This window comes from Stomoxys calcitrans, chromosome 4, assembly GCF_963082655.1.
Source record: "Stomoxys calcitrans chromosome 4, idStoCalc2.1, whole genome shotgun sequence".
Lineage (NCBI taxonomy): Eukaryota > Metazoa > Arthropoda > Insecta > Diptera > Muscidae > Stomoxys > Stomoxys calcitrans.
Window position 1 is genome coordinate 7,135,573 of NC_081555.1, and position 20,750 is coordinate 7,156,322.

Genomic DNA, 20,750 nt, shown 5'->3' on the forward strand with positions numbered 1-20,750 from the left:
CGCCAACACTTGATGCGATGATGCTTGAACCACCAATCGACCGATAGACCCAAGCGACCACTTTAATGGCGGACCCTCCCACCTTGGGGCCATTTAGATGATTTAATGAACTGCAAGATTATGTAGCATTGACGTTGTGGTGGTGATGATGATGGCGGCGGCCTCTTTTTGCACATCTTCCGGCCTCATGCCGGCTATTGTGCTGCTGCCATTGTCAGCTGCATGTTACAATGGTTAATTTATGAAAAGCTGGTCATTATGTGTTGTTAATTTTCGTGTATATGAGGCATCATCATATCAAAGGTATTTTCTATTGTTTGCCAACTTGGAGATCATTTTATGTTGTTGTTGTTGTTGTGTCATCTTCTTCCTCCTCCTAATATAATCAATTTCCATTAATTAATGATCATTTCGATTTTTGATTAGCCCAGTAGTATTTACTTTTTGTTATATATTTTTTTTTCTTTCTTTCGATGAAAACGAAAGTCTTTCATTAAGGAAAATAAAAATAGCGTAACCTATCAATAGGGGAGTTGCGATGTGCAAAACTTAAATCACTTTTATGTGAAGAGGGGTACCTGGTTGCTTCTCGCTCTACCGCAACTCAGTTGTGGCTAAAGAGGGTTTGGAGATACGATTGCCGCATTGTTGATATTCGAGTGTGTATGTGTGTGTTTTCAAAATATTACATAAGATTTTGTAGTATTTTTGTGCTAATACTATTATTAACAAATATATATGCAGACATTTCTTTTGATATCGACCAAAAAAAAACATCAATTCAGGTGGGACACAAACAAAAGAAAGTTCAGACAAAGCTGGCAACTTTCAATGCCAAGTATTAAATAATCTTTGAAGCCCCTTAACCATCTTAAGCCGCAACAAAGAAAGTCAATTTGAATGTTTTTCTTTGAAAGATTAAATTGCCTTATTGCCACAGACCCAGTAACCTAGAAAAAGGTGATGAAACCTTAAGTTCACACGAGTATTTGACCAACAAAAATTACCAAAAAAAAAAAGAAAAACAAAAGTAAAAATAGAAATAGAAATTCTATAATTCTTATTTTATTGGCCCATTTCGTTGTTGAAAACTGCCAGATCATCTTTTGTTATGGTTTGATGACGAACAACAAGTGCATTGCTCGCCTAGTTGCTCTTTGGCTGTTAAAACCTTTACATGTGTTGAGCAGGGACTTAACACTTTCACCATTTCTGTGAGTTAACTATTTTTTTGTTATCTTTTTCAACAAAAAAAAATAAAATAAATAAATTGTTGTCAGGTTAATTTGTGTGTTTATTTTGTTATTAGAATTTGATTGATTACCCCAATTGGCTGCAAATACCCAGCAGCAAATAACCTGGCCAAAAAGTCATCAAGGTGCCCCCAAACAATTTAAATCTCAACAATAGCTGAAATTGCCAAAAACCTGTTCGTCTATCTGTCTGTCCATCATTGGATAACATTTAAACAAATCAACACATTTCAATGGATTTTGGTAGGTACTACAACCCCAGCCAACCTGGCTGTCCTCATTATCACACAACACCTACACCAGGGGCAACAAACCCCCCATCAGCCATGATTTCCTATTGTAGACCCTAAATGATTTTTTTTTCACTTTTTTGTATTTCTTGGCTGGTCTATTCACTGGGCCATTATGTCTGTTAGTCGATTTAAAATGTCAACAGTTTCATGTCAACTTCAAACAATAAACCCAAAAGTGTTTTTTTTTAACTTACTTTGGTAGTTGGGTAGGTTTGAAGAAGGCTTAGTTGCAGCCCTATTATATGCTGTCCCTCTTCATATGTCCAGCCTTGACCTATCACTTGCCAATATGGGCTGTTGTGTGTATGGGGAGATATTTTTCATTGTTTATGTTTATTTTTTGAAAGTTTTTGTTTATTTACTCTTCTCACTTTTAACATGACTTCCGTGCAGGCAACAGGTGCTGGTTTGCATTTTCAAGTATCGTTTCTTTGATTTGAAACGGAAATTGTTATAAAGTGCTACCCGATGAGGGGGAAAGGAAATTGTTGTTTAAGGGAAAGTGGGCTAGATAGTAGGAAGGTGTTGATAGAGGTACTAGAGCTTAGTTTGTTTATGGGATTTCGTTTCGTAAAGAAGAAGAAAGTGAAAACTATGAAAAGGGTGAAGAGGCATGATAAACGATAAAATGACTAAGAGAATTACAAACAAAAAAAAATTGTTAATAAATATACATATTTGTGTTATAGAAAAAGATATGTTAAGAACTTTTTGAAAAAAAAATATTTTGCATTTCAATTTTATAAAACAAATTTGATAAAAAAAATTGTTTTATAGAAAAATATCTAAAAATTTTGTTAAAATTCTATCGCAATGAGAAATTTTTATTTTTGTAGACAGTTTAAAAATGAGCTTTAAAATTTCAAAAAATTGTTTCGAAATTTCATTTCTAAAGTTAATTTTGCCAAAATTGAATTTTTATAGGAAACAAGCTGTACCCAGAGATGGAAAAGTCAGTACTAAAGTACTTTATTTAGTACTTTTTCGATCCGAGGAGTACCGTTGTACTCCCGCGACAGATTTAGTGCTTTTTTAAACACAAATAATTTTATGAAGATTTCGGATATCTTTCAAGCCTTTTTATATTTTTACAGTGGATTAGTTTTCAGGTCGTTTGGTATAGAAATGGGCAATATCATTTCACATTTAACTTAACCACTTAAAGTACTTTTATAGCAATACTCTAAAAGTAATAAAGTGCTCTTACTCCATCTAATTTATGTATTGTGAATAACATTGTTTTGCTTCGAGGTGAAGAAATATGTCATATAATCGGTAAGGCAGAAGTTCTACTGACTTCTGCACTCGAATACTCGGGGCCAACGTAACCCAGAGGTTACTATGTCCATCTCTGAAGCTGAACGCCTAGGTTCAAGTCCCTGCCAGAGCATCAGAAAAAATTTCCCCTCCAGACGCTAGCGATAATTGTGAAGTAATTACTTTAGATAGTAAGTGTGTAATCTTCTGGTGTGACGTTCTATGTGGGAGGTTCCTTATCATTGAGCTTAAACTTGTATCGGACATCATTGATATGATGTCCGATGATGACCTTTATGTAATCTTCATTGGCAAACTAGGAATTTTGAAATCTTTATGCAAAACTGAAAACTGAAACAGAAAAAAAAAACCTTTTGAGTAGGATTTTAAAATTTCTATTTTCCATCCTTGGCTGTACCCAGCGTGTTCCGCTGTGCATTCACGCGAAAAATATGTTTCTTACTACCGTATGTGTCTCCCCAATGCAATTTGTATAATTAATACCAAGTATCTTTTATTGAACCCCAGATAGCCCTGATTGACAAATATTCATATATTGAAAGGTGTTGAGGGTAAGGCCACCTCCTATCACTTGAACCTCATTTCTATTATCATATTCGTAATCTACTCCCGAATACCTTTCAAAAGACTCCCGTATTATCATGATCGTCTAATATGCCCATTTGTGAGGGCTTTGGTCTTGGGGCGGGGCTTCATTGGTAATTGCGTCCAATTTTTAATAATCGATAATGGTTTACTCTCGAATACCTTTCATTGGAATCCAAAATCGTCCCGATCGGTGTACTTGCGATATTAAACGGTACTCTTGGAATGGTTTGGGACTTGGGGCGGCTTCCTAGGTATTTGGATCCATTTTTTGATATCATATTCATATTCTGAGCCCTTTCATTGGAGTCCAAAATTGTCCCGATCGGTCCACTTTCGATTTTGAACGGTACTTTTAGGGCGGTTTTGGACTTGGGTCCAAGTAACCCTAGGTACTTGCACCCAATTTTTAAAATCATATTCCCAAATACATGTCTTTAGAGCCCCATATTTCGATAGTTGGCAAACATGTCCGGTTTGGGGGTGTTTTAGGGGATGGGGCTTGCACCTGAAAATATATATCAGATTCGCTTTCTACTCCAAAATACCTCTTATTAGAGCCCATATTGCAATGGTCAGCAAATATGTCCTATTTGGGTAGTGTTATGAGGGTGGGATGACCCCGTAGACACTTTTTCCCGAATTTTGATATTAGATTCGTGCTTTACTCCTAAAGACCTATCATTGGAGACCCATATTGCTGTGGTCGTAAATTTGTGCTTTTGGAAGGTATTTTTGGGGAGGGGCGCATTTTGTTATCAGATTTGTATTCTACTCTAAAATACCTATTATTTAAGTCCCATATTGCTATGGTCCGTAAATTTGTCCTCTTTGGAAGTTGCTTTAGGGGAGGGGCAGCGCTATAGACACTTTTTTACCGAATGTTAATATCAGATTCGTAATCTACTTCCAAAGACCTTTCATTTGAGCCACTTATTGCCATGGTCGGTAAATTTGTACTATTTGGGGGGTGTTTTGGGGAAGGGGCGGTGCCGTCAATACATGGTTCCACATTTGTATACCCGAAGGTTTGTATCAATGTCGTGCTCTTCTCGTCATATATGTGCACGATTTAGGGGTGTTTTGGAGAGTGAGGTGGTCCCTTGCCAAGGTCGGTAAATATTTCCGATTTAGAAGGGTTTTTGTGGGTGGGGCGGACCCACAAATACTTGACTCCATATTAGAGTGGTATTTGTGGTCGTTTTCCACTCTCAAATACTTTTTATTTGAGTCCCATATTGTCGTGATTTCATTTCTGTAGGAAATTTTGTCAAAATTTCATTTTTATAGGAAATTTTGTCAAAATTTCATTTCTATAGGAAATTTTGTCAAAATTTCATTTCTATAGGAAATTTTGTCAAAATTCCATTTCTATAGGAAATTTTGTCAAAATTTCATTTCTATAGGAAATTTTGTCAAAATTTCATTTCTATAGGAAATTTTGTCAAAATTTCATTTCTATAGGAAATTTTGTCAAAATTTCATTTCTATAGGAAATTTTGTCAAAATTTTAATTTCTATAGGAAATTTTGTCAAAATTTCATTTCCATAGGAAATTTTGTCAAAATTTCATTTCTATAGGAAATTTTGTCAAAATTTCATTTCTATAGGAAATTTTGTCAACATTTCATTTCTATAGGAAATTTTGTCAAAATTTCATTTCTATAGGAAATTTTGTCAAAATTTCATTTCTATAGGAAATTTTGTCAAAATTTCATTTCTATAGGAAATTTTGTCAAAATTTCATTTCCATAGGAAATTTTGTCAAAATTTCATTTTTATAGGAAATTTTGTCAAAATTTCATTTCTATGGGAAATTTTGTCAAAATTTCATTTCTATCGGAAATTTTTTCATATTAACTCCTTACTTTTTCGATTTCCTCTGTTTTTCGATTTCTTACAGTTTCCCTTTTTGTGCTATTTCCATTCTATCTGGCTTTTGTTACAGTGCCCACAATCTGACCTTATGCATCTCCGCCACCCTACTCATGCACATTGATCTTGTACCGAATGTGACATATTTGTAATAAAATTTCTAGACATGTTTACGCCCTCAAAGACACATCATTAGGCAGACAAGGCTCTACAACAGCGGAAATAATTTATTTTCTAATAACAATTTTAAATTTTGAACTAGCTAACATAACGAAAGCGCTAACTAAGCATATAGTAAATATTGAGATTGACAGGCAGTTAGCTAGCTAGCCAGCCAGACAAACAAATGGAGGACGGATGCAGGGGAAAAGACGTGGTACGTAATTAGCAAGGTAACGCTTATCACGAAGTTGCCGTAAAGAAATCAATATCTGACGTATGTCTGAACTCATAATCTTTAAAAGCTTCATCAGAGCATTTACAACGTATAAAGCGCATAGGTGGGCGTTTGCCCCAGTCCAAATGGTGATGGTGATGGCGAATAGCAGCTCATTTGCCCCCCAAAGAGCTACTGGCAATTAGATGATGGGCTAGTCTAACGCTAGGCCATACACAGACCACCATCAACCAAATACGGAGGAAAGAAAACTTCCAAACATCAGCTATGTTGCTGGTGGTGGCGGTGTCTGTCTAACCGTAATAACCATAAAAACCATAAAAATTTTAACATACTAAACTGTAGCAGCAGCGAAAAAACGCAGCCAATTTTGCCCATTGATGTGTTAGCCATAATGATGTTACAGCAAAGAATATTCCATGGTCCATAAGACATTTATTTCCTTTAGTACTAATTGGAATTTATTGATGTTTCTTACGAATATGACTGAGGGTTGAATGGTCAGATATGAGGAGTTACAGCTGGCGTTTCTAAAGACGATTTATCCACCATACTCAGGCATGATAACCATAAAACTGTGTCACTTGGCTGGATTTTTACTCAAAAAATATGTCACATGGGAGCTCTAGTAGAGCCAGTGTGAGTTGGAATGTTGTTTCATGAATTGTCGCTAGTGGTGGTGGTTGGACAAATATGCTACCTCCATAACGCATCATTCCAAAGCTTTTGGTAGCCCCTCCTGCTTCATGGCTCTTTGCTAAATACTCATTTGTGTATTTGTGTCATTTGGACAGGGTTAACTAGCATTTGGGACCATACAATGTTTGAAACATGTTTCTTTGCCAGCAGCTGCATATGTGTGTTAGGGAATTCACTCTTGCTAACTGCCTCTCGGTCCATCACATGCATTAGAGGTGTTTGTGAGTTGAATGTTGCAATTAGGAGGATTACGTTAGTACCTCTTAAGAGCTGTTGTATGCCACAACCAGCAGCGGCAACTGACCAAAAGACCACCAAATCATCTTAGCCATGGATGGATTGGTGTTTTTGTTTTTTGCAATCTTGTTCATCTTGCATTTGTTATGGCCAAGTCTCAGACTTCTTGACCAATGGAAAAAATGGATAACGCGGAAAAACTTGTTTAGAATTGCAAGCGCACAAATTATGTTACGCAAATTTTATTTTGAGGCCATCGCCATAGTTATTATATCAAATTGAGTTTCAATAGAGTGGTATTGTACATAATTTTATTTTAAGTTAATAGGTATTATAAAAAATTGGCTATCCGATAGAAATAGGAAACCAGAAAAGTTAGGTAGGTGGTATTCTTCATTTATACAAAATACTGACAAAGTTTTATGTAGGGATAAATTTATCTAACGGGGGAACAGGCTCTCCTCCTTGGTGCGACAGTTCTTTTCGGATCTAGGGATCTAGCAAACGTAGGTCTTAAAGGTCTCTTAAAAGAGATACATAGTTTCGATAGGCACACCATAACACCTTCCACCAAGACCTTTATGCATTGTGGCAAAGGGTTACAGGACCAGTTGGCACATACACGGGGTAGACACTTAAGGGCACGGGATAGCTGTGAGCACCACACACCTTGGAACATTGATGTCCGATGAGTGTTCATTGCTGTCACGAGAAGCTTAGCTGCGAGCTACCGGGCGCATCCACAGGTTGCGGATAGTGGAATGCTTTATACGGAATAGCTGCAACGGCAATCGCGGACAATCAGCAGTGTCGAGCGGAGAGTCTCAGTGAGAGGCCGAGCGGCAACGGCTCTTGCACCAATACAGAGTGCCCATGATGCTCAATATGACAAGATGAGTTATTAGCGCCTTTTAATAAACAATGGACAACCTGTTCCCGCGGCGATCGGTCCTTTGCTCAGCTATAGGTGCTTGATGAGGATCGCCACCTCCACATGAAAATGTGGCTACAACAACATCAACTTCTAGGACATTTTGACCAGGGCTTCTCTGGGGTATGCATGTCAGTGTATCGGTTGGATGTTTGCTCCCTACCCTATAGTACTTCTCTTTCTTTTTCTTAATCTAGAACTGATCTAGGGAGTTACTTTTTCTTACTGCGAATGGAATTTTGCAAATTTGCCCTTGAACATTCCATTAAGGAACAAAGGGGTTACTTCTCTCATATCACTGAGTTATTTCCTATATAAGCGACACCAAAATTATAAATGCTCTTAGTTTCTTTATTGCAATAATTTCAATATAATATATATATATATATATATATATATATATATATATATATATATATATATATATATATATATATATATATATATATATATATATATATATATATATATATATATATATATATATATATATAAAATTTCATTTTAAAAGCGTTTTCATATAATTTTCATAAAAAAACAATATATCTTATTCGTTTCGTTTTATGCTTTTTATATTTTTTTTATATGATTTTTACTATTTTTTTATTTCATTTAATTTTTTTTATTTTATTTTTAATTTTTTTTTTGTTTATTGTTTTCATTTTGTTTTTATTATTTTATTTTTAGTTATTTTCTTTTTATTTATTTTTTATCCATTTTCTTGTTATACATTTTATTTTTATATATTTTTGCATTATTTATTTTATTTTTCATTTTTGTTTTTTTTTTATTTTTTTTTTTATTTTTTTGTTTTTTATTTTGTTTTTTAATTTCTATATATTTTTTATTAACTGTTTATTTTGTTGTCTTTTTATTTTCTTTTTTGGTCTTTCCACTGTTTTCAGAAGTTTAAATTTTTTTATTTTGTTTTTAATTTTTTTTTTGTTTTATTTTATATATATATTCATACCTTTTTATTTTTGTTTTCTATTTTTTTATTTTAAGTTATTTTTATTTTTTTATATTTTTTTATTCATATTTTTTTTATTTATTGATTTCATTTTGTTTTTATTATTTTATTTTTAGTTATTCTCTTTTAATTTATTTTTATCCATTTCCTATTATTAATTTTATTTTTATATATTTTTGCATTATTTATTTTATTTTTCATTTTTCTTTTTTTATTTTTTTGGTTTTTTATTTTGTTATTGTTTTTTAATTTCTATTTTTTATTAACTGTTTATTTTGTTACCTTTTTATTTTCTTTTTTGGTCTCTTCCACTGTTTTCATAAGTTTAGCCCTTACTGTAACTGAAATATGTTTTGTTTACCAAAAACCATAGCATACTTTAAGGCAGTTGCTATATCCACCAATAGCTCTCCCCTGCTTACTTTGTAAAATTAAAGTATACTTTTTGGCTGAAACATAATACCACTAAAATATCTTAACACTTTAAGAACACCCCCCAAGTTGTTATTTTTTTTTTTTTGTTTAAGGTCCCCCCCCCCCCCCAATTCGAAGAATTGGAAAAGAAAAATCTTCTTGGCCATGAAATGACATGTGTTTTAAGCCCTATAAGATTGTATTTTCAAGGCAACCACAAAATACAAGATCTATATAAAATTTCAACATAAAATGAAAAGCAATTCTTTTCTTCTTTGGTGTGTTTGGCAAGAAAAACCAATAGTCAATAGCTATTTGCTTTCTTAAAGTCTTAGAATACAAAAGAAAGAAGAGAATGAAAAAAAAAAAACAACAAAAGAGCTTTCTTTGCCTTGAGAAGTTTTCTAAAAATGTCTCGAAAGTGTATACGGCTAAGAGTGAACGCTAGACACACGAAATACCCACAGAAAAAGGTTGTTTTAAAGAAGCAACCATTTCAAGGATTTTCTGTTTTATGAATTTTGCAGCAAAGGTAAAAGTCGTCTTATACATATAAGGGGGTATCTTGTGTTCTTATAAGGGTGGTTGCAAATTGCTTTACCCATAGTTGTTGTTGATGTTTGAGTCCCCTTGGCTAAAGTCACCACAATCTATTTCATAAAAAGGATTCGCCTGAAATCTCACAAAGGTTGAAAGGTATTGAATTTCTGTTTAAATTTGAAAATTATTGAATAATTTATAAGAAAGAGGCAACTTACATTGGCTGGGCTATGAGTTTAAGGAGAGCAAGTTCAAAGGATTCATACCTGAAATAGAAGAAATAAAAGATAGAAAATACAAATAAATTAATTGGATATAAGTAAGAAAGAATAAATAAATAAGCAAATTCCTTACAAGGATGTGTCACATCTTCTCATAGAAATGAAATATTGACAATTTTTTCCTATAGAAAACAATTTTCAAAAAACAATTGATTAATTTTGACAAAATTTTCTATAGCAAAGAAGCGTTGACAAAATTTCCTAAAGAAACTAAGTTTTAACAACATTTTGTATAGAAATTATATAATATTAGACCAGACTGTTCCCTGTAAGCTTTTCCACTGAGCAATATCTCTTCAAACAAACTACAACTCCCCCCTATGGCCTTTGCATTAATTTTATCCCTTTGTTAACGTTGCAAGCTCCGCCTGCAGACGTCAACATGATCATTAAGCTTGACTTGAAAAACAATGAAACAGAAATTGATTCGCATGACGGGCTGTTAAAAAGCCTAACGATGAAATGAAATTTTGAAAAAATTTCCTACAGAAATTTTTACAAAATTTTCTATGGAAACAAAATTTTAAAAAGTTTCCTATAGAAATGAAATTTTGACAAAATTCCTATAGAAATGAAATTTTGACAAAATTTTCTATAGAAATGAAATTTTGACAAAATTTCCTATAGAAATGAAATTTTGACAAAATTTCCTATAGAAATGAAATTTTGACAAAATTTCCTATAGAAATGAAATTTTGACAAAATTTCCTATAGAAATGAAATTTTGACAAAATTTCCTATAGAAATGAAATTTTGACAACACTTACTATAGAAATGAAATTTTGTCTAAATTTCCTATAGAAATTAAATTTTGACAAAATTTCCTATAGAAATGAAATTTTGACAAAATTACCTATAGAAATTAAATTTAGAAAAAATGTCTCTAGAAATGCAATTTTGACAAAGATTTCCATAGAAAGACAATTTAAAAAAAAAAAATTCAATTAAAAATTAAATTTTAAATAAAATTTTATAAAAATGAAATTTTGACAAAAAATTTATTTAAAAATAATGTTTAGAAAAATGTTTCTACAAAATATGTTTTATTATATTTTTTAAACTGATATTTGATTTTTTTTCAGCTTTCACCCTAAAGAACATTTTCTTAAAATTGGTAAGTCTGTCATATAAATTTTATATATATTTTTTTTAAATTAAATATCTTAGCTAGTCAATATCAAGATATTCAACAATGAATTGCCTCATTCACAATTTGAATTCCAAGAATTATATCTAAGTTAACCATATATGAGAAACCTTATTAAAATAATGTGAAAAATGTTGCATGTCTAGACCAAATATCCCTTCTACAATATATATTTTAAAATTTTTCTCTAAACCTTAAAGTAAGAAAAATATCCACACTTTTCATTTACTTTTAAAGCATTTTTACCCAGACAAGTCTGCAAGAACAAATCAATATTTAGGACCAGACGCAAAATAACTAAAAATAATGGCTAATTTCGTTGCGGTTGATTTGAATTTATTATAAAAATCCATCAGAAACACGCAAGTTTCCTTGGCATACAATCTGGGGTTCCTTAATAGAAATGTGCCACAAATTATCAACACATGTCTAAAACTCATTTCTTTGTTACGCTTGCAACCTTTATGTTATTCTTAGGGCGGAATATGAAAGTATATATAGCAAACATCCCTAGGCTTTTTCGCCTACGTCCTTCGAGGAAAATGCCAAAATAACTTAGCACACAAAAAATCAATTCTTATGGCCAAAACATTCTTCCGGCTAAGAACAATCAGAAATATAGGCTGAAATTTACAAATTATTGAATGTTTACCCACAAAGAACAAATGCGATAGAAACGTGCGTGTTTAAGTCCCATTGGGAGTTAACGTATGTAATAGTGTTTGAACAACCCCATGGTGGCATGATAAGATGGTTGGCAATATGGTGGCTTCTATCATGTCAGTCAAGTCCCTCACTTCCGACTTGTCTGATTCCCCCCAAAACGTTGGCAAGGAGTCCTTAAGGACTTAATAACCAGAACCTTGATGTTTGTCAATTATAAACAAACAAAAACTAAAACAAACTATAAAAAGGAGCAAAAATTAGGGAGTCGCTCCGCGCTGAGCAACGTAACTGACAGTTTGATGACTTTCACTTCTCCCTTGATGTATATCTAAAACGATTGTATGTGTCAAAAGGCATGAGATAGTAGTTGTTTAGTGTCATGGGGCTTTTGAAAAAGATTGATGGGGAAAATCTACGATAAAATTGTCTTTTAATTTTGTCAGCAGAATAAATTTTATAAAAATTTTCTTTTTAGAGAAAATTTCATAGAAATTTTGTCTTTAAAGAAAATTTCATAGAAATTTTGTCTTTAGAGAAAATTTCATAGAAATTTTGTCTTTAGAGAAAATTTCATAGAAATTTTGTCTTTAGAGAAAATTTCATAGAAATTTTGTCTTTAGAGAAAATTTCATAGAAATTTTGTCTTTAGAGCAAATTTCATAGAAATTTTGTCTTTAGAGAAAATTTCATAGAAATTTTGTCTTTAGAGAAAATTTCATAGAAATTTTGTCTTTAGAGAAAATTTCATAGAAATTTTGTCTTTAGAGAAAATTTCATAGAAATTTTGTCTTTAGAGAAAATTTCATAGAAATTTTGTCTTTAGAGAAAATTTCATAGAAATTTTGTCTTTAGAGAAAATTTCATAGAAATTTTGTCTTTAGAGAAAATTTCATAGAAATTTTGTCTTTAGAGAAATTTTATAGAAATTTTGTCTTTTGAGAAAATTTTATAGAAATTTTGTCTTTTGAGAAAATTTTATAGAAATTTTGTCTTAAGAGAAAATTTCATAGAAATTTTGTCTTAAAAGAAAATTTCATAGAAATTTTGTCTTAAAAGAAAATTTCATAGAAATTTTGTTTTTAGAGAAAATTTTATAGAAATTTTGTCCACAGAGAAAATTTCATAGAAATGTTGTCTTAAGAGAAAATTTCATAGAAATTTTGTCTTAAAAGAAAATTTCATAGAAATTTTGTCTTTAGAGAATATTTCATAGAAATTTTTGGTATCACTTTTGGATATCAGATTCGTTTACTACTCTCAAATACCTTTTATTGAAGCCCCATATTGCCATGGTCAGTCCTGTTTGGAGGGTGTTTTCGGGAAGGGAAGGACCCCCAGAAACTTGGTCCCGAAAGTGGATATCAATTTCGTGCTCTACTCCCAAATACCTTTTATTTGAGCCGCATATTGCCATGGTCGGTAAACATGTCCGATTTAGGGGTGTTTTGGGGGCCAGCCCCCCCCAAAAACTTGACTCCATATTTGAATATCAGTTTCGTTTTCCACTCTCAAGTACCTTTCATTTGAGTCCCTTATTGTCGTGATTGGTCTATAAACATATTTGGTGGGTTTTGGGGGTGGGGTGAACCCCCTAGGTACCCTATCCGAAATTTGGATATCAGGTTTTTGGTTTTAGGTTACTATAAGAGAGCAGACAAAATTTTGCTTAAATCACACCACCCATCTCCGATTTCTGAAAATAAAGGTAAGGGGAGGGTCCGCCCCCCTTCAGATATCAAAACATGTAGTAGCCTATTTTCAACATGGGACCATTATAGACCATCTGCGAAAATTTCAAGAAAATCGGTTCAGCCGTTTTGCAGTCTATGCGGAACAGACAGACAAAGAAACACAAATTGATCCTCCACCATAGGATTGGGGATATACTAATTTCGTCATTCCGTTTGTAATACTTCGGAATATGCGTCTAAGACCCCATAGATCGTCATGACATTTTAAGTCGATCTAGCCATGTCCGTCCATCCGTCCGTCTGTCGAAAGCACGCTTACTTTCGAAGGAGTAAAGCTGGGCGCCTGAAATTTTGCACAAATACTTCGTATTAGTGTAGAACCGTTGGGATTTAAATGGGCCTTATCGGTCCATGTTTTGATATAGCTGCCATATAAACCGATCTTGACTTCTTGAGCTTCTAGAGGGCGCAATTCTAATCCGAGTTGGCTAAAATTTTGCACATGGTGTTTTGGTATCACTTCCAACAACTGTGGCATGTATAGTCTAAACTTGTTGGTAACCTGATATAGCTGCCATATAAACCGACCGTGGGTCTGGACTTCTAGAACTTGTACAGAGCGTAATTCTTATCCGATTTGGCTGAAATTCAGCATGAAGTGTTCTGGTATGACTCCGAACAACAGTGCCTAGTATGGTCCGTTGGGATTATAAATGGGCCTTATCGGTCCATGTTTTGATATAGCTGCCATATAAACCGATCTTGACTTCCTGAGCTTCTAGAGGGCGCAATTCTAATCCGAGTTGGCTAAAATTTTGCACATGGTGTTTTGGTATCACTTCCAACAACTGTGGCATGTATAGTATAAACCTGTTGGTAACCTGATATAGCTGCCATATAAACCGACCATGGGTCTTGACTTCTAGAACTTGTAGAGAGCGTAATTCTTATCCGATTTGGCTGAAATTCAGCATGAAGTGTTCTGGTATGACTCCGAACAACAGTGCCTAGTATGGTCTAAATCAGTCCATATCGTGAATAGTCGCCATATAAACCGAGCTCTCGATTAGACTTCATGGGCTTCTAGAGGACGCAATTCTTATCCAATATGGTTGAAATTTTGCATGTGTATATTTTGTCATGACTTCCAACAACTGTTCCAAGTATGGTCTAAACCGGTATATAACCTGATTTAGCTGCCATATAAACCGATCTCCCGATTAGACTTCTTTAGTCTCTATAGGGGGCAATTCTTATCTGATTTGGCTGAAATTTTGCATAAAGTGTTCTGGTACGACTCCAAACAACTGTGTGAAGTATGGTCTAAATCAGTCAATAGCCAGATATAGCCGCCACATAAACCGATCTCCCGATTAAACCTTTGAGCCTCTTGAGGGCGCAATTCCTATCCGATTTGGCTGAAATTTTATATGACGTGTTCTGGCATGACTCCCAACAACTGTCCCAAGTAGAGTCTTAATCGGTCTAAAACCTGATATAGCTGCCATATAATCCGATCTTGGGTCTTGACTTCTTAAGTTTCTAGAGGGCGCAATTCTTTCCAATTTGGCTGAAATTTAGCACGAAGTGTTCTGGTGTGACTCCCAAAATCTGTGCGAAGTATGGTCTAAATAAGTCCATAACCAGATATAGCCGCCATATAAACCGATCTCCGATTAGACTTCTTGAACCTCTAGAGGGCGCAATTCCTATCCGATTTGGCTGAACTTAAGCATGACGTGTTCTGGTATGACTCCCAACATCTGTGCCTAGTATGGTCTAAATCGGTCTATAACCTGATATAGCTGCCATATAAATCGATATCCCGATTAGACTTCTTGGGCTTCTAGAGGGCGCAATTCTTAAGCAAAATGGTTGAAATTTTGCAGATGTCGTTTTGGTATGACTCCCAACAACTGTGCCAAGTATGGTCTAAATCCGTATATAACCTAATATAGCTGCCATATAAACCGATCTCCCAGTTTGACTTTTTGAGCCTCTGGAGGGCGCAATTATTACTCGATTTGCCTGAAATTTCGCAGGAGGTGTTTTTCTATTTGAAAAGGCATTCAAAGAACTTGTCAAATGCGATCCATGGTGTAGAGTATATAAGGGACAGGTCCGAAACCTGTCACGGGATAGGTCCTCTGGTGATAGGGACCGGTCCCAGTTCTAGTCCCCTTACATGGAAAATACCTATCACTTTGATAAGGATATGACGCATGAAGTGACGAATTGCCACCATTCTAACACCGTGGGATAGGCCCTGGGACAGTTCGAGAAGGATAAGTATACTTTGGAAGTATTTTTAAGATAGATAACATTATTTAGCAAATATATTTAACGGTTAAGCAATTTTTTACAACAACTAAGCGACTTTTTAAAAAATACATAAGAATCATAACTTTTCATTCCCTGTAGGATATGTCCTGTGACAACCGTAGGGTTGTCATTTGTAAAATTTTTGCAAACATTTTGTCTTAACATAAATATTGAAAAATGTTGTCTTGAGAGAAGATTTCTGGAAAATTATGTCTTAAGGAAAATTTCCAGAAAAATTTTGTCTCTAGAGCAAATTTCTGAAAAATGTTGCTTTAAAAAAAAAATAGAAAAATTTTGGAAAATGTTGCCTTTAAAGAACAATTTTGGGAAATTTTGTCTTTAAAGAACAGTTTATGGAATTTTTGTCTTAAGAGAAAATTTAATCAAAATTTTTTGAAAAAATTTAATTTTATTTTTTTTTTTTTTTGGGAAATTTCTTAAATTTTGCCTTAAGAGAAAATTGCCTAAAAATGTATTGTCTTAAGTTTCCCACCACTCTTAAAATTGTAAATAAAGGTTGTTTATATTTGTCGACCATTAGAAGTAGTCCAACGAATCATTAAGATATTCATGACTCAATTGCCATGGTATTTTGTTTACTCATCCAAAGGACCACTCACAGGATCAGCCTGGACTGTAAATGACTCTTACTTTTTAGTATAGTACTTATTAAAAATGTAAAATAAACACAAACAATCCAGTAACATACTTGGGGGACTCGGAAGAAAAAGCAACTGACAAAAATATTCACCCAACTGAGTTACATCATTTGATATGGATGAAACTAAATGAAGCTCGAAATTGAAATACTAAAAAATACATTAGTTGACTTATGACCCCATAAGCCAAATAACAAAGCAACTAGCAACTTGACAAACAACAAAAACAATGTGGAAATTATGTCATCTGCATGGATAGAAGTAAGGCACAGTAGGCCAGCTTTTAGCGAAAAATTCGTAACAAATTCGTCTGCGACTTCTACAACGGCGACGGTAGCGGCAATTCTGTTTGTTTTTCACATTTATATGACAGACCAAAAGCCCTTCCCACTTTTCTTAGCATTTGGCTTTTAGTTTTTTTTTTTTGGGTCGTTCCATGCCACCATGCATGCATACAACAAAGTATGGAACTCATCAAGAAACTATTGATTCCTGCCCTAGCTAGCTGGCAGGCTACAACTTTAGACACTTTGTGCCAGTTTTGCTGGGCGCCTTCTTAGTGTTGAGTGAAAAGAAAAGTGATTCCAAAAGTGTGCGAACCACAGAGAACACTTTGGCTTAGGAGAGTGATGATTTTGGATTTCGGACGTTAAGCAAAATACAAAAGAGGAAAAAAGTCCACGAAATTATGTCATGCAGTGCGTTAAGCGTTTTAGAGCAGAGTACTCCATGCCACTGGGGAGGGAGAGGGTTGGTGGACGGACATAATCCATTGAATAAAAGAGCCGATTTCAGCATATACGGCGCCACCACAGTTTTATGTTTGAAGTCTATGGCATATGGGCCTCCCATGGAAGTAGGAAGTGATGATGAGTAATTGTAAGATGAATCATGGGATGCCTAAATGTTTACATCCATTGGGGTTTTTGAGGTTTCCCTTTTTGTCTCATCTCAGATGGCATAGAGGAAATGTTTACACATTTCTATTATGAAGGTATATAAAAGCAAAGAGGATGTTATAAAACTTATTTTGGGTCAATGAAGATTAGCCACACATCCAATATGCAAGGATCTGTGACTAATCACACAATTACATATGCCATTTTTTGCCAAGGACAAAAAATTGGGCTGTGAGATGATAAAGGGTTTAGCAATGCCGTTTGTAATAAAAGAAAAATATTTTCAAAGGGTAAACAAAAAAAAAGGGCCTTACAATCTATTATTTAAATTATAAATTAAAGTGTTGAGCTTTTATTGTTTTTACGTCATATATAGACTCAAAAACGGCACACATTTCGAACCGAACACTGATTTTGGTAATAAAATTCAATGGTATGCAAGCGTTGCTCGTTAGTAAGTCTATTCATGATGAAATGTCAAAGCATACTGAGCATCTTTCTCTTTGACACCATGTCTGAAATCCCACGTGATCTGTCAAATACTAATGCATGAAAATCTTAACCTCAAAAAAATCACCCTATATATGTTTGTCCGATTTGCAGTAATACTGCAATAAAATCGTCATTTGTTAAGCGATTCACTCGAAATTTGGCAGGAAGTATTTCCTTATGACTCTCGACATTACAGGTGAATTTCATAGAAATCGGTTTAGATTTGGATATAGATACCATTTATATGTTCGTCCCATTTGAAGAAATAATGCAATTAAATGATCATTTGTTTACCGATTCTCTTGAAATATTGTAGAAAGGATTTTCTCTTGACTCTCGACATTACTGGTGCATTTCATAGAAATCGGTCTAGATTTAGATATAGCTCTCATATTTATATATATATCGCCCGATTTTCATTCCTAGAACCACTGCAAGCGCATTTATTGACCAAACTTGCCAAAACTTTGTACAACGCTTTCCTCGACGACAACCACAATATCTATAAAATTTGCTCGAAATCGTGTCAAATTTAGATATAGCTACCTTATATATATTCTACTGATTTTGAGAAATATTGCAATAAAGTGCTCATTTATTAACCGATTCTCTCGAAATTTTGCAGGAAGGATTTTCTTATGATTCTTAATTTTACTGGAGAATTTCATAAAAATTGTATCAGAGTTAGATATAGTTGCCATACATGGATATCGCCCGACTTTCACTTCTAAAGCGACTGCAAGGGCATTTATAGACCAATCTTGTTTTGATATCCGAAGGGGAAGCGGACACTCCCCTTTACATCAATTTTCAAATACGCCAAATCTCGGAGATGGTTGCACCGATTTAAGCGGAATTTGGTTTACACGTTTATGGTTACCCAAAAACACGAAATTGTTATAAAAATCTGGGGGAACGCCCCACCCTAAAATCCAACCCAAAAGGACATGTTTGTCCATTGGGACAATATGGACATCAAAGGAAAGGTATTTAGGAGTAAAGTACCAACATAATATAAAAAATTTAGCCCTAAGTGACGGTGTTGTGGCCCACCCCAAACAGATATGTACACAGAATGGGACAACATGGGGCTCAAACGAAAGGTATTTGGAATTAGAACACGAAACATTTATAAAATCAACAGCATTCATATGTGAACGAACATTCAAAACTGTCTTCAGGCGTCCAAACTCTCACAGCGTCTATTGTACAGTTTTTTTTAAGATTGCTAAAAGTTTTTGACTGGACCAACACCAGGTGTCTCTAATCGTCATTCAGTGTGGCCCATCCCCAAACGGGTATGTACACAGACATGGGGCTTAAACGAAAGGTAGATGGAATTAGACCAGGGGTCTCTATTCGTCATTCAAACTCTCACAGCGTCTAGTGTGCAGTTTTTTTAAGATTGCTAAAAGTTTTTGAGTGGACCAAGACAAGGTGTCTCAATTCGTCATTCAGTGTAGCCCATCCCCAAACGGATATGTACACAGACATGGGGCTTAAACGAAAGGTAGATGGAATTAGACCAGGGGTCTCTATTCGTCATTCAGAAACATATGAAAAATTGGTCTTCACCAAGAGATTTATGATGACCTCCATAGTCTTTGCTGTGTTACCCATGTCGTCTACCAATTTCCCAGTTTGAATATGGGATTTTGGGATAATGGATATAAAGGGTGATTTTTTTGAGGTTAGGATTTTCATGGATTAGTATTTGACAGATCACGTGGGATTTCAGACATGGTGTCAAAGAGAAAGATGCTCAGTATGCTTTGACATTTCATCATGAATAGACTTACTAACGAGCAACGATTGCAAATCATTGAATTTTATTACCAAAATCAGTGTTCGGTTCGAAATGTGTTCAAATTTTGACAAATTTTGTTCAGCGATGAGGCTCATTTCTGGTTGAATGGCTACGTAAATAAGCAAAATTGCCGCATTTGGAGTGAAGAGCAACCAGAAGCCCATGCTGCCCATGCATCCCGAAAAATGCACTGTTTGGTGTGGTTTGTACGCTGGTGGAATCATTGGACCGTATTTTTTCAAAGATGCTGTTGGACGCAACGTTACGGTGAATGAACACATTTCGAACCGAACACTGATTTTGGTAATAAAATTCAATGATTTGCAAGCGTTGCTCGTTAGTAAGTCTATTCATGATGAAATGTCAAAGCATACTGAGCATCTTTCTCTTTGACACCATGTCTGAAATCCCACGTGATCTGTCAAATACTAATGCATGAAAATCCTAACCTCAAAAAAATCACACTTTATAAGTAACCCATTTTTTGATATCCAAAGGGGAAGCGGACCCTCCCCTTTATCCCAATTTTCAAAAACGCCAAATCTCGAAGATGGGTGCACCGATTTAAGCGGAATTTGATTTGCACGCTTATGGTAACCCAAAAACACACAATTGATATAAAAATCTGCGGGAACTCCCACCCTAAAACCCACACTAGCGGACATGGTTGTTTGTTTGGGACAATATGAGTATCAAAGGAAAGATATTTAGAAGTAGAGAACAAACATAATATACAAATTTAGCCCTAAGTGCCGGGGGTGTGGCCCACCCCCCAACCACCGATATGTAGACAGAATGAGACAACATGGATACGAAATACGAAACTTTTAAAAAAATCAACAACATTAATTTGTGAACGAACATTCGGAACTGTCTTCAGGCGTCCATATTCTCACAACGTCTAGTGTAGATTTTTTAGACTGCTAAATGTTTTTGAGTGGACCAAGTCCAGGGGTCTCTATTCGCCATTCAGAAACATATGAAAAATTGGTGTTCACCAAAAACTTTACGATGACAATTCAATTTCTCAGTTTCGATATGAGTTTTTGAGAGACATTTTCTCATATTTTTGTATTCCCCTAGTCTATCATAAAATTTGTTGTTGTTGTTGTTGTTGTTGTTGTAGCAGTTTCTTGTGTTCTATCTTTCGTCTGCTTGATTCTCTTGAGTGTCCATATCCAGGAACTCTGCGACTAAGATGGGGTGCGTCCAGAGGGATCTGGGTCTGAGTCGAGTGGGTGTGGCTTGGCAGTTAAACAGGTGACGTGTGTCGTGAGGTCCATAATCACAATCGGGACATACATTTCGCACGTC

At 34.6% G+C, this 20,750-nt stretch overlaps 1 long non-coding RNA gene across 1 annotated transcript in view; it reads right to left on the bottom strand.

The window, feature by feature from the left end:
- The window catches only part of LOC106090570 (uncharacterized), a 97,303-nt gene that overhangs the window by 29,992 nt on the left and 46,561 nt on the right, over positions 1-20,750 (bottom strand). Inside the window, exon 2 of the long non-coding RNA XR_009398221.1 lies at positions 9,691-9,738. This is a non-coding gene — a long non-coding RNA (uncharacterized LOC106090570). The remainder of the gene's footprint in view (positions 1-9,690; positions 9,739-20,750) is intronic.